Source organism: Mixophyes fleayi, chromosome 2 (genome assembly GCF_038048845.1).
Source record: "Mixophyes fleayi isolate aMixFle1 chromosome 2, aMixFle1.hap1, whole genome shotgun sequence".
NCBI classification, from domain to species: domain Eukaryota; kingdom Metazoa; phylum Chordata; class Amphibia; order Anura; family Limnodynastidae; genus Mixophyes; species Mixophyes fleayi.
This window is the reverse complement of record NC_134403.1, coordinates 126780609-126794374: the sequence shown is the minus strand read 5'-3', so window position 1 is coordinate 126794374 and position 13766 is coordinate 126780609. Positions and strand designations below refer to the sequence as shown.

Below are 13766 nucleotides of genomic sequence, written 5' to 3'. Positions count from 1 at the left end.
ATAAAATATTATTTATTTAACATTTCATTCAATGTTTCCGAGAAAAAAAACCATGTTCTATTCAAAGCCAAAGTATTAAATAAATAACACTTTACTTAGTGTGCTCATTTTTTCTTTCTAGGTAGAAATTGATAGATTTGATGCCAAATCCTCCAATACATGCAATTACTTCAATGTGAGGCACGACCCATACTAAAGGACACTGCATGTGTTACCATGTCTGCAGCACAGAATCTAAGGGTCATGAAGGGGACAGCATTTCTGACCCTCTAAGGCAGAGCATAGCCAGTCTACACAAAAGTAGGTGTCTGTTAAAATAGGTGGCTAGGGAAGCGGTATGATTGTCTATAGTACGAGAATAATTATTAGTGGATCATGTTAGGTAGGGTCAACAGAAGGTCTGTGGGCACGCTAGGGGCCTGCTCCCCCTCCCTTAACCTTATTCAACTCCCACGAGGCTAGGAATGTGGAGGTGGGCTGTGACATCACAGCTAAGTACTACATTTCCAGCCAATCACCAACATTAAAGAGCAGCTGCTGGCATCTTAACAGGCAAGATGCTGCAGGCTGTTACTCCTCCATGACAGCGGGTGGCGCTGCAAGGAAAGAACCCTGAGTGAGTGACATCATGTAAATCAGTCAGTGTTTTAGGTAGTAACTAATGCTTGCACCAGCCTGATGCTAGGCATCCATTCTAAATAATATCTCAGAAGCTTCTCTCACTGAGTTCATTACACAGTAACTGAGGAGATGGTGTATGTTGATGCTAATCTTGGCAGCGTTGCTCTTTAAATTCTCCTTACATCTTTACAACAAAACTTTTTTAGTTTGAGCTTGTGTTACCTTTGTCTCCAAGTTAGCCTAAAACTATTGGAAACTTAAAATTAAGAATCCCGACTTGACAATCTGCACCTGGAACATGCTATATGAAGCTTTCTAATATATGTATTGTACTATTGTGGAAGAATAAATAATGACACACACGGCCGTCCTTAGCTGTGAGAACCCATCACAAATGGCACACAGGAGGCAGAGATGAAGTTATCACCTTGGTTCCACTTCCTGGCCCACAATGTGCTGAAATAACTGTCAACCTGAGCCTTTGAGACAACCTCAACGTCTTGCCTTAATAGCTCTGTGGTTTACAGTGCTTCACTTTGCAATCAATTGCTAAAGAATGCAGCCAGTAATCAGAGAATGTGTGCATGCAGGGTGGTAGGAGGCATGTACAAAGGCTGTCTCAGGTGGAATCTTATATATATATATATATTTCTTAAAAAATAACTGAAAAATAAATATTCCAGGCTTGTATGACACTTTAGCCTCTTTGTGAGGCAAAAAGATTTTTAGACTAAGATACAATCACTTGTAATGAAGACAAATGTAATACCTTAAAGATGCAACATCATGTTAAAATGAGGTACCTTAACATAAATCACTCTGTCTACCTGTAAGAAGAGGGATTGATTTGCTCACTTTTCAATATACTCAGTGGTCAAAGTGTGTGTGTGTGTGTGGGGTGTACGGTAGTATGCCATACCATCACTTCCACTACTGCCTTCATTGTAAAACTATCACATTTTATTCACTTACATTCCCATTACATTTTTATACCCACTTCAACCACTGAATATACTGATGTAAGCTGCTATTAACGATTTAATTTGTTATTGGTTATGTAACTACCATGGCAACAAGTCATTTCACATATGATGTGGTGAGCATCATCATGCCGTAAATTGACCATGGAGATTTCTAAACACCACATAACACTGTGAAATGTGAAAGCAGCAGGACTGGTACCTATAGAGAGCAATAAGGATGAGTAATTAACTGCACCATAATTTCTAATAGCCATGAATGGTCGACCTCAAAAGGGATGGGGCTCTGTCAGAAATGGTCATGGTCGGGCAAAATGGGGCATATGGCTTACACTAATTAGGGGCTGGGCTTGTACAACATTATACAATTGTAGAAATATATGAAGGGAGGGCTCTGACTCAATAGTCAGGTGATCCTCTCCTGGGGAACAAGCACCTGCCTTACATATAAATCTGCCACAGAGATTTATATGCAAGGCAGAGAGAGTTATGAAGGTTCGTCCATAACTCAATGGATAACTGAGTTATCGAAGAACATACTGGAAAAATTATAGCTTCATGTTACAATAGTACAAAACTTAATGTTTAAAAGAAATATAAACAGCATTTTAAATATGACCGTTGAACAAATGTCTAACAAAACTATCACATTCTAAGCAAATTATCTTTGTAAACAATATCACATGTAGATCAGTAAAGCAACACAATTTGTTATATTTGTCACAATTGTTTTAAGGTTACAGTAGGCTGCCCCATTGCTTCCCTAACACAACACTATTAAAATTACAAGTGGGCACCGTGACATAATGGTAATGTGGACCTACAATGGTTTGGTTTATTGTCAAACCCCTCCCTATACAAGTGTTTTACTAGCGTTAAAAGTGCAATTAAAAAACAAGTAATTAACGCCAGTGGTAAAAATATGAAACAAGAATATTTGCAGTGCTCACCTCAGCATGTCTGTACTGACTAAATACACTGCAGTGTGTACCTGAGAAATACAGCTATTTTGTTTATCAAAATTTACTAAAAGTATCATTCATAAGAGTAAATCAAATTATTAAGTTTGGAGCAGATTTGTTTTTATGTTTTTAATGTAGTTTAAGATAAAATATACAGTATATCTAAAATATAATAGCAACCAAATGTCACAGTTTAATTTATTGCAGCCAATTCATGGCCCCTTTATGGATAGAAGTACAGCAGGATGCATGTACTAGAAGGGAAGCATGGAATTCCTGCAGTAAATCTATGTTACCCCATTGTTATTAAAAGTACTGATGACATACAAGCACATCCATTTGGTTACAGACATGACAAAGGGCACTATATATGTTCTCTTCTCTCTATAATGTCACAATTCTCCACTGTACAGACAAATACATTTGCACAGCCAAAAAAAGCAGAATTGTGTTTTGGGTGCATATGGTAGGCAGGGCCATTTAGAAATAGTGCCAAGATGGGATAGGCCTCAAGATGAGTGAAATGTTATAATTGTCATGTAAAATATTTGCATTGTTCTGCATTTGTCAGCCAAACTTTGCACCTTTTGCCAACTGAATTTGGCCTCAACTATTGCCAGTCCTACTCTAACCATACCACACAACAGTATAAGTTGATCTTTGCCACCCCAGCTCTACTCCTACACTGAAATATTTAGCTAAATACAAATTTACAAATATGGAAATGAATGGAGAAGAGAAAGTGGTACTAATTGTTAGGCTGGAAGTTCGCACCTCGGAGAAGCTGCCTGCTCCATCGCGAAATTCTATATGAGCAACATTTCGCTCATCTTTAGATTACTCCTTCTATTTCAGCCCCTTGGAATACTAGAAAGACCCAGCAACCCTTGTGTTAAAGAGGAGAGTCTTCTATTTCTAGACATTTGATCTTTGGGGTAAGATTTCCTGGGTGAAATAAAAACAGCAATAAAATGTAACTTGTATAACTTTAATCCTAATTCTAACATGGCCTTAAAATTATCCAAGTCTTAATTCTGAACCTGGCCAAAGTGTTGACCCTAGACTTCTCACCATTAGAACAAAGCCTCACCTTTAAAACTACATGGATTTCTCACAGAGCAATCATCATATGTCCCTAAATTCTAATAAAAATCCTCATATAGCTGTACCAGTGCAAATATATAGAATGGATTGAATACATGTACTGCTCTCTTGAGCAAAACGGATACACTCTACCATTGAGATACAGGTCCAAGTTAACCTTTGAGTTAGGAAAGGGGTATGTGAGCTTCGCCCTGGGCTCACTGTTGCTTTAGAACCTAGAGGTCAAGAACAATGAGAATACAATTGTATAAATGCTCATATGATCTCATGGTGATGTATATAGCTAGTGAAAACAGCAATAGAATACCGCTTAAGATATTGTGGTAAGGAATTGTATATTACACATATGTATTTTATTTTTTTACATTTTCAGGTGTTTAATATATAAATTAATTTATATAATTGTCTTTAATTTATAATGTAAATAATAATTCCTAGTATGTAAGTGCGCTATGAACAGATATTTAATAGCGCAGATTGGTTTGTGATTAGGGAGGAGGCATTGCATAACGTTCAAACATGTTGGGCCCAAATGGAGCAGCATTTGAGAAAGTTAGGCTACATGGGAGTCAGTCCAAACCACCTTCTTCCTAAGCAAGTATAAGTATGGTGGTGAACATGCAATTGCTTTTCTAAGTCCCATAAAATATTTACCATATCTTTTTGCAGGGTGGGGATTTCTGACTTATGAAGTGGGATTGGCAAGGAGTAGAGATACATACATAAGTAAATTATTTGTTTTTTTAAAACATTGATTCTGCCTTTCCAGGATGTTATAAATTTCTTTGGGGCCTTAAGACCATTTTTGAAAAGTTTGCTTTGTAGAGACTTAATATCTGGGGTGAAATGTCAAACATATTTCAACCTGTCTTTTTGTCAATGAAATTGAAAACTGAACACCATAATTTTCTTTGGGGACGGCAAAATCATTCAATTTATCAAGCAGCAAAAAGCTTGTCCTGAAATGCCGACAGCACCTCTTACCTTCATTTTCATCACTAGCCTCGTTAAGACATCACTGGTGGGCTAAGTATTCGCCAGAACAACCACATTTTGAAGACACTGTCCAAACTATACTAAATTGCTAAAATGATCCAAAAATTAATTTCTTATCGCTGAGATAAGAAATTATAAGTAAAGGAAAAATCTGATGATTAATGATAAAAAGACCCCCTTAGACTTTTACGATAGCCTGTAGACTCCACTTACAACCCATTGATGTTGCAATGGCTGTCCTCATTCTGCTGGGGGGCAATCCCTAGCTGAAAAGCAAGTGCCAAAAATGAAATCAATACTAAACTCAGAACATTAGTGATCTCTCAGCAATAGTAGAAAACTTATTTCAATTAGAAGCAGGTATACAGTACGTACTTTATTTCTCCTTCCTCCTTAACACAGCATTTATTTTTCTTTTAAAGTGAGGGGAGGTGTTACTTCTGACACCAGGACTCACATTCCTTTAAGCTTTAAATTCTACAGAGTTAACACCAAAATATTTTGTTTGCCTGAATAAGCTCAGTGTAAATCAAGCCTGTACTTCTGATTATATGTGTATACATTTTAATTTAAATACATTAAAAAAAATGATTAAAAGGCTTTTTTCAAAAATCCAAGTCTCCTCTGACTTTATTCCAGACACACGTTTTAGCTTACAAAGGACAACATTTTAGACTTCTTGACTTTTTGTTTACCCTTTTGCTGCTGGCATGATTTTTTTTTATTTTTACACCTAAGCCTTTAGCCTCCACGCGTGATAATAACACCTCTATTAAAGTGCTGCCGGCTCATCTTCAAAACCACTTAAGATGAGCCAGAAGCATCTAGACAAAATTGGGCCCTTAGCAGAAATCAAAGTGAGCCTCACAGTGTGCCCGGTTTGGCCTGTTGTCCCCTCCAATGATCGCCCTCACATAAGTATTTGTTAAAGTATTTCTGACTTTGATGGATGCAACAATTGAACACTTCTCTGCATCTTGTGCATTCAGTGTAATACTCATCTGTTTCTAAAAGGCTATATTAATAGCCTAACTATATGCAGTTTGTATTCAAAATATCAGAATAAACTGTAATAAATAAAATTATAATATTACAAATATATTTACAACATCTTAGACATTGGTTTTCATAAATTAGGAATGTTTATGTGACTCCCCTTTAAATGTTAGCCTATCATAAAAAACTGGTACAGATGCATGTAATGTTAACAATGTATAACCTATGCATGTGTCACTAGTCAGATATTTTTAATACAAGCTATAGTTTTGGTCATCTCAATCTCACACCAATATACTGTTTATGTATAAAAGGGTCTAATTTAATTTACATATTCTGCAACTGTTCTCTTAAAGCTTCTTCCAATGTCCTCTTGTAATGGTTCACTGATAATTAATTAAATTGCCTGGCATATGGCATCAGCCTGGGCTGTTCTGATTGGCATATGTCAGCCTACCAAGAACTTTGCATATTCATTACTTTGTGGCAATGATGGTACCACAAGCAGCTTTGCCGCACTAAGCAGAGAGTCCCCATTAATTGCAATCCAATAATAAGTGTTTTCCCAAGGTGGCCGCTTGTGACTGGTTGATCAGTGAAAGGGAGACCTAGTAGCTCTATGTCACAGTCATTTCACAACAGGCTCTCATAGTGAATGATATTTGATGGTGATTTTTCCTGGATTCCTCCTGCCCCCATAGGACTATGGAGAATTAAGACAAAACCAAAAAAAATTTAAAACAAAGAAGAAAAATATTTTATGTCCCAATGGAATACGATGGGTCAAGAACAACAATTCTATTTTATATTTAATAAAGAGGTCAATCAGGATTTGGTGAATGTTTTAATCAATTTTTTCGAATACATAATGACAAAATTGTGACTGTGTTTATTTTTATTTACGACCTTTGTATAATTGATAGTGGTCTTACAGACCATGGTCCAGAGGCATAACTAGCGAGTTGTGGGCCCCAGTGCAGAGAAGCGGGGAGGAGGGAACCGGGGCCCACAGCTCGCTAATTCCCTGTGCAGCGGACCCCAATAACTCCATGGTCCCTGGTGCATCGCACTTGCTGCACCAATGGTAGTTCTGCCACTGCCATGGTCCATTATACTAGGAGTACTGCAAAGTTGCCACTCATTTAGTCCCAATCTTTTTATTACCCTGGCTCTCAAAATCCAGCCCACCATAGAGGCACCATCCACGCACTGTATTCCACTCTCCATGTTATATACCAGCCCAGACTGTCTACTTCCATATTAATAAAGAAATCGATTTGAGTCAGGAGATGAGCACATAATCATGTGCAAGTGAGTATCATCTGGAAGTGCTGCCACATCTAAATAAAAGCAGAATCTTAAGCAGTTTGGAGCATTTAAGTGTGTGTAAGAAAAATGCCAAGGAAAAAACACATCTGCAGTGATCTCAGAAAAGCGATTGTTACTGTTCAAGCCATTTATAACAAATGAAGTTCATCAATCCATAGTGAGTAAGATTATATTCAAGGCCGTAACTACGGCTGTGCGACTTTTCTTTCATGCCCCAAGTAATAAAATTTCTGGTTACAGTTCGGATTATATACCAATGGAGAACATTGAAGACGGATCTTAATCTCTCCAGGAGTGGGCGGTCCCAGTAAATTCACTGAGAGATCAGTTTGTATGATGCTACAAGACATTGCAAAGAACTCAAAAGCTACATCCAGGGATCGACATGCCTCTGTCAACACGGTGAATGTTAAAGCTTATGACTATCATCAGAAAAAGCCTGAACAAGCATGGCTTTCATGGAAAGGTACCTAAAAGAAAGCCAATTCTTTCAAACAAAACATGGAAGTATGACTTAAGTTTGCACAGTTGAACCTGAAAAAAACAGAAGACTCCTGGAACAATGTCCTCTGCACAGATAAGACCAAAGTGGATTTTGGTAGTAATCAGGGCCGGTGCTAGGGTCCACGGCACCCTAGGCATTTTTAAAAAAGCGGCGCCAACCCCCCCCCCCCATCCCCCGCAAAAATCGTTGCCCCCCCCGCAAAAATCGCCGCCCTCCTCCCTCCTCTCCTTACCTTGTCTCACCACCGCCGCCTCTCTGCTCCGTCTCCTCCCCTCCACTCACTGACACTAGTAAGTGGAGGGGAGGAGACGGAGCAGAGAGGCGGCGGTGGTGACAAAATAGCCTCTTCCCCCCCTCCCCGTCCATCTGAATGCTGTGCGGCGGCCGTGACAGGTATGGTCAGCGGTCGCCGCACAGTTTTAAAGTATTTTAGAATTCTGTGGCGCCCTCCAGAGCCGGCGCCCTAGGCAAGCGCCGGGCCTGGTAGTAATGCACAACACCAAGTTTAGAAAAAACAATGCATTATTGCAAAATCCTCATACTAACAGTCAAACGCCATGGTGGAGGGGTGATGATTTGGTGTACTCTTTATATCAGAATATTCTAGAGGAAAATGTAAGGCCACCTGTGTGACAAATGAATCTTAGCCGAAATTGGATCATGCAACAGGACAATGATCATGAGCACCCCAGCAAATCTGGAAGCGAATGGTAGAAAAAGAAAGATCATGGTTTGTAAAAATAAATTCAGGCCTCAATTCTATTGAGATGTCGTGACCATGAAAGAGTGGTGTATAAATTAATGCCCTCAAACATCAATAAACTGAAACGGGGTTGTAATGGTCAAAATTACTTAAAATACAATGTAAGACACTGATAAACTCATGGAAAAAACAATTACAAGTTACTGCTGATAAACTGTCTTTAACTCTATAAACAAGTTTGTAATTATAATGTGCTATGCCTTATTTCTATATCAGATCACAACTGTATATGATGTATCCAGGACATACGTGAAAATGAAAGGCGACTGTATTTCTCCGTGGTAAAATACTTTATAAATAAAAGTGGCTACTGAATTTATTATTTTACATACGGCTTCTTCATGATTCTTTTTTGTTGAATACATAAAGACAAAGCAAAATATGTTGTGTTATTGACACACAAGATGAGGTTTATCAAATTTTAGGACATGGGGGTCTATTTTATAACAGTGCCCCTGTCACAACAACAAAATAATATAATCACTTATAACCTGCATTTAAGAAAAAAATATTGCCAAGGCAGCAGAGCTACTAAGCTACTCTGGCGATACTGACCCAGGGAAATAAGAGTTAACTTGGACCAGTCTCCATAGTTCCACCAATTAAAAAAATAAAATAAAAAATATTTAAATAAAAGTCTAAAACATTATTGTAACATTTTAAATATTACATATTGTTAATTATGTCCCGATATGTAAAAGCACACATTTCTGTTTAAAGTTTTATAGGATTTCTAAAACTTTAAAAGGTTTATAAAAAGAGGGAACACTGCTTTCCTCTTACATTTCATTATTACTGTGAAATGATAAGCAAAAGGTGAGCATACTAAATTCACATAGTACCATAAAACTTAATAAAGAAAAATGCTCCGTTACAACGCATAACATAATAATAATTGGATTTTTCCAGTGATGGTGTCCACACTGATGCCCCTCATTTTAGATGCGTTACCCAAGGGTATAAGCACCTATTACAATCCTTCTCAGGACATTCCCTGTCTTGCTGAGCGGAATCAAGTACCCCATCATATTCAGTGCAGGACAGCTCAGAACCCCAGAGAGACCAGGCACAAGTGAGAGAGACCGTCAGGAGGACAAGAGTCCATTCCGCCACATCACTTCAATGAGATATGGTGGATTTTATACATCATATAATAGGTGAGTGGGATCACATTCAGCTCACTTATTTATCATTTATATATAAATGAAAGATCACACTATGGTTGTTTTTCTTTCTGTTTTTATGAGCACTATTGTGTTAAAATGGATTTATGACAACACAACTGCTAAAAATGCATAATTTAAGACTGAACTCCAATGGAGGCTACATTTGAGAGCTTGCTTTGATTGCTTTGCATGATTATGTCTTTGTGTATTACTAAATAGCACTAAAATGCATATAAAATTAGATCTAACATTAATATAAACTTATTAAATTACCTAAAGCTTCGGGGGCTAGGTAGTCCCAAGACATTCGGTTACATTTTCCATACCGTCACTTCTAAATTTCCACTTAAAACACTGGATGTATTAAAACAGATCTAAAAAAGTATAATTTGCACATTGTATGCATTTAAAAAGTGCAGTATATATTAGAGATGCTCGGGCTCGGTTTTCAGAAAACCGAGCCTACCTGAACTTAGGGGACCCGAGTAGGTTCGCGAGCCGGCTCGGTACTTTTGCGCATCCTTGGATCTGAATCGAGGCAAAACTTCATTGTTGCATTGTCGGATCTCGTGGGTTTTGGGTTCCATAAGTACCTCCCTCCCCAGGAGATCCAGGCCATTGCTCACACAGAAACAGGGGTAGCAGTGTTCTTGTCACTCTCCAGTCTCCAGTGCCATTTCTCACACAGGAACAGGAGAGGGAGCAGTGGTCTTGTCACTCTCCAGTCTCCAGTGCCATTTCTCACACAGGAACAGGAGAGGGAGCAGTGGTCTTGTCACTTAACAAAATTGACTGGAAATGACTGGAAATTAATGTTATTAAGGTTAATAAAAATATAGGAACAAAAAAAAAAAAGCCAAATTATGATATTGTAGAAAAAAAATAGGGATCCAAACACACAAGGGCGGTTTTGCCAAAACCAAAATACGGGGGTCAGTGAACATCTCTAGAATATATAGACCACTGTACATATGTAATCCATGGTTATATTGGTAAATTTATTAAAATATTATCTGAATTATAATTGTACCTTACAGAGGACAACAGTATCAGAAGAATTATCTGCCACCCCAGCTTGGCCATGATTCTCTCCACTTAAACATAAAAAATCTGCAATATTAAATCAGAGACATCAAGAGTAACTGGCTTATTTACTAAAAAGCGGTAATAACAATGATTTTCTCCCCCCCACCATTAATCGCCAGGGATGCAGTGCGATACTCACCGACACAGGCCAGGAGTGGGCTTATCATACTGCCTTACCAGGCCAGTCTTGGGGTAAATGCTGATGGATGACCCTGCTAGCCATGAGCAGTGGAAAGGAACGCCCAGACATGGGATTTCAGATCCACTAATAAAATAATAATACTATAACAGTAACTAAGCCTTATAGCTCCCAGCTAGTATCACTTAGGCAGCAGTGTATTGCTATATCATTGATAAATTGCAGTGGCAAATGATTTTCTATCTCTGAGACAATAGAAAATCAGCTTCATCAACGCAGTTATATATAGGCTCAAAAGGGAAAAACATATTTTTATTATTATTTATTCAAGATATTTCTGGGGCATTACTGTATCCAAACAATTTGAAAACTTTGAGGGAAAATACATGTAAAACACTCCCTCTGATGAAAGGAACCAGATGACTCATTATTAAGATGATGAAAAGCATAAACCTTTTAATCATGTGCAGTTTTTTATATATTCTCCAGGTGAATTTCTTTTTCCATATTTTTATTGTACTTACTGGTCTCTGAGTATTTTATTTGACAACAGCACTCCAATAAACAGGTTTAATGACACTTACATTAATCACCAGCTTTTGTTAAAGTGCCATTTTTGTTTTCATTTTTCTAGGCAACCGTATTTTGTTTTACCCTACATAGATGTATATAATGTTATCTAACACATTTACAGTATATCTGTCCAGTACCTTCAGCCCCTGCTTTGGTGAGTGCAGATGAACCTTGGACTCCAATGTCCCTCCCTCACTTCCTCCCCTTTCACAACTAGGATGCTGCAGCTGGCAGCTCTGTCACCATGACAACCTCCTGTAATTTGGGGGAGGGGACCAAAGTGCTGTATCTTTCACCTGTAAGCTGTGCTCACACATATTATCTAAACCAAAGAGATGGGTCTGCCACACAAAACAAACAAGAGACACTGAAAAAATCCCAAACAGATGAGGCAAATGAACTGTACCAATGTGGGTTAACGTGCATGTTTATGTGCTTCTCAGATGGGCTTGAATATCCCATTTAACTGCATTCAGCATCATGTAGATGTAAAGCATCACAACGACACACAACTGTACATAGGGCCTGTCTGGCTGCTGCTGCTGCTTCAACACCCCTCAACAATCCCACACCACACACCAGCAGAAAACAACATACTAGGGGCAGAAGATGAGAACACAGCAAGGGGCATAAGGAGATGAGCAATACAACGACAAGGAGTGAGAAATAACAACCTACCTATTGCACTGCCTTTGCCTTCATTGCATGGATGTTTTGCCTGCACCTCTAGCTTTTATTCATTCTCGGGGGGTGTTTTGTATTGTGAGCAGATGATGAAGACAGTGTTTGTGCTGATCCTTCCTCCTTTAAGAGCCAGATGAGGAAGAGAGGCAGAGGACAGGCACACACTCCTCTATGTCAGCCGGGGATGCAGCATTGCATGTGAAGGAGAGGGCTGCTCACTGCTAGCAGGTTCCTTCCTGCTTGCCGATCATCAGTCTCAGAGCTACACACAGCTGGGATCCTCTCTTATGGAGTGGCGTTAGGGACATACTTCCATTCTCTTTCAATCTACCCTGCTGCATACATAATACCTGCATACATTACACCCAGATGTGTAGTTATTTAGGGAAACACCACTTGTTATACAATACCCTACATTTGGATAGCTAAATATTAGAGCTTTGAAAAATCAAATGTATATTACAAATGAAATAAAATCAGGACAAATAACAATGAAAATTTCTATTTTAAAATGATCATATAAATATTTTATTTATATATGAATCACATTCAAAACAGTTTTAAGAAATTCATTGATTAATTCAACAATTCATTTAAAGCAGTTTGATCAAAAATATAATTTTTTTATATGGATAATATGATTATAATGAGAAATCATAAAAGAGGAACACCACTTGTTATAATTATTGGGGTTTGTTTAAGTTTATAAAACACCCAACTGGTATATGGGAACATTACAGTTACCTCTGTACTCACACCTCCTCACTAATGGTCAGTTCACAATGTTGCAACATTGGAGAACTTTGAATGATACAGTTGGAAGTGCAAGAGTAACAATAATGCTGACTGGATGGGCTGCGGGCGACATTTATAAAATAACTCTCAAATCAAATCATTAACAATACTGGCACTAATTAAAGCCAGTGGTTGAAATGGAAATTGAGAAGTGTCAGTATGGAAAATGTGAATGGAAGTGGATAGTTTGTAATTAACTTTCGAACCCCCCATTTCCCAAATAAAATTATCATCACCACTAAAATAGTTACCAGGCGCTACAGGACCATTAGCTAAGTGCCTATAATTATCTGCAGCTCCACTATTTAACAGGTACTGGGCCTGTTATTATAATAGCAAAAAAAATGACAAATAAAAAAATAGAAGAACACAGATAAAATAAAAAAAAAACATTAGAAACTAAAACTGTATAATGAAATAGTTAAAAAATTAAAACAATTTAAAAAAAACACTCAGCAGAGCAAAAATAATCATTTCACACACAGTCAGCATGTAAATTTCATAATAAGCAAAAACCTCAAAACCTCACTGTACATACAGCAGGTGATTGCTGATTGTAATGGACATAAGATCTCTGTGAAATATACATGCTGACTGTGTGTGAAATGATTATTTTCACCCTGCTGAGTGTCTTTTGAGATTGTTTTAATTATTTAACTATTTAATTATACAATTTTAGTTTCTAATAAATTGTTTTATTTTATTGGTGCTCTCCTAGCTTTTTTATTGTTAATTTTTTTGTGATCATCACCACTGTTTATGTGTTTAGCGCCACAGATTCTGTAGCACCTGACATAATCATACATATAAAACATACACGAAAAAGCAAAGTTAAAAACATGGATAAAGGTAGGCAGAATCATAAATGTTTGGCTAAAATTAACAGAACAAATCTCATAACATACAGAAACATGACTGGGACTACAAGGAAGATGGTGTGGACAGATCTGAGACATAGGATAAAGGGCTCTGACCTTAAGAGCTTATATTCTAGAGGGAGGGGGTAATTAGAGATAATAGTGGCTGATGTGACATTAGGCTCTGTGGTCCAGGTGGGTAGCAGAAGA

At 37.8% G+C, this 13766-nt stretch overlaps 1 protein-coding gene across 3 annotated transcripts in view; it reads right to left on the bottom strand.

Moving 5' to 3' along the window:
- Positions 1-12181, bottom strand: part of NALCN (sodium leak channel, non-selective) — a 431975-nt gene extending 419794 nt beyond the window's left edge. For 2 of the 3 annotated variants that reach the window (XM_075199955.1, XM_075199956.1), the window contains exon 1: positions 11899-12181. The gene's annotated coding sequence lies outside the window, so the exon portion shown is untranslated. Of the gene's footprint in view, positions 1-11357; positions 11402-11898 lie in introns of those variants that run through there. The other variant, XM_075199957.1, reaches the window with a different exon arrangement.
- Positions 12182-13766: the final 1585 nt, after the last annotated feature.